At 43.0% G+C, this 1,695-nt stretch overlaps 1 protein-coding gene across 1 annotated transcript in view; it reads right to left on the bottom strand.

Annotated features, from left to right (window-relative positions):
• Window positions 1-376: 376 nt before the first annotated feature.
• Window positions 377-1,695, bottom strand: part of shank3b (SH3 and multiple ankyrin repeat domains 3b) — a 136,902-nt gene continuing 135,583 nt past the window's right edge. The window contains exon 25 of the mRNA XM_071331615.1: window positions 377-1,695. This exon is cut by the window's right edge and continues 3,754 nt beyond it. The gene's annotated coding sequence lies outside the window, so the exon portion shown is untranslated.

Below are 1,695 nucleotides of genomic sequence, written 5' to 3'. Positions count from 1 at the left end.
TCTTGCCAAGGTTGCTAGGTGTTTGGTTAAGGTCGCTACAAAATGCCCTAATAGGTTGGTAGAATCTGACTCAAAATGATTCACAGCTATGATGGCTACTGAAGGTGCTTCCACAAAGTATTAACTCAGGTATGAAGACATACCCCATCAGTACATATTCATTTTAATGCTTTAATTCATTTGGAACATTTTCTATCATTTTTCTTTCACTTAACACATGTGGAGTAGGTAGTGTAGATTGGTGGGAAAAATCTAATGTAATACCTTTTTAGATACAATTTTAAGGCAGCAAAATATGAAAGGGTGTGTATTCTTTCATTAGCAACTATACATACAAACATTTTTGATTAATCGATTCAATGACACAGACACCATGGGCATTTCAGTAGTAAATTGTATTAGAAACTGTAAAGAGCGGTCAGATCTCAGGTGTTCCTGTAATGATGTCATCAGGCCCCAGAGGAACAGAACACTTACAGAGGAAAACAATGGTATGATACACCTTGATATACATCAGCCAGTTTATTAGGTACATCACCTAGTTCTCCAAAACGGATCGCTCCAGACAGTGAGTAACGTGGCCGTTGCTTGCTATATAAAGCATGCAGATAGGCATTCAATTACTGTTTGATTGAATGTTAGAATAGGCAAAACGAGAGACCTAAGCAATGATCGTCAGTGCCAGGCACGCCGGATACAGTATCTCAGAAACAGCAGACCTCCTAGGCTTTTCACGTGCGACAGTGTCTAGGGTTTACCGAGAATGGTTTGACAAACAAAAAACATTCAGTCAGCGGCAGTCCTGTGGGCAAAAACAGCCCATTGATGAGAGAAGTCGAAGGAGAATGGCACGAATCACGCAAGCGGACCACAAACAGACAAATAACAGCGGTGTACAGAACGACATCTCGGAACACACAACTCGTCGATCCTTCACGGATATTGCAGCAGACGACCACACAAGGCTCCAGTGGGCGATCACCAACACTGGACAATTGAGAAGTGTAAAAATATTGCCTGGTCCGACGAATCCCGGTTCCTGTTGCGCCATGCTGATGGCAGAGTCAGGATTTGGTATAAACAGCATGTGTCCATGGACCTATCCTGGCTGGTGTCAACTGTACAGGCTGGTGGTGGTGGACCGCCGTCCAATCTGCAGCAACTGCGTGATGCCATCGCGTCAGCATGGACCAACATCCTTGTGGAACGTTACCGACTTGTAGAATCCATGCCCGAAGAATTCAGGCTGTTCTGGAGGCAAATGGGGGTCCGACCCGGTACTAGATGGGTGTACCTAATAAACTGTACATACACCTGGAAATAATACATCTGGATGCCCTCACTAAGCCCTTATTGGGTTAGGGTTAGATAGTGTCATGAGGGAGGAGAATATGGCCCTTAAAAGAGAAAACACACTATGTAATACACCTAGATACTCAACAAGCCTTATTGTAATAGACAAATAATAATATAACCTTAATTAATCATCAAATAGAAATGGGAGTTCCTCCTTCACAACCAGAATAAAATGTACAGTCTTAAAACACAACCAGAATAAAACGTATAGTCTTGACAATCTGTCAAACAAAACTGCCACTCAACACATACAGTAACCTAACCTTAACCCAGTACGGAGATGGGGAGGGTACTATCCTAACCCAGTACAGGGATGGGGAGGGTACAATCCTAACCCAG

Source organism: Salvelinus alpinus, chromosome 11 (assembly GCF_045679555.1).
Source record: "Salvelinus alpinus chromosome 11, SLU_Salpinus.1, whole genome shotgun sequence".
Classification (NCBI taxonomy): Eukaryota; Metazoa; Chordata; class Actinopteri; order Salmoniformes; family Salmonidae; genus Salvelinus; species Salvelinus alpinus.
Note: the sequence above shows the minus strand (reverse complement) of the source record. Positions and strands in the feature narration are given on the sequence as shown.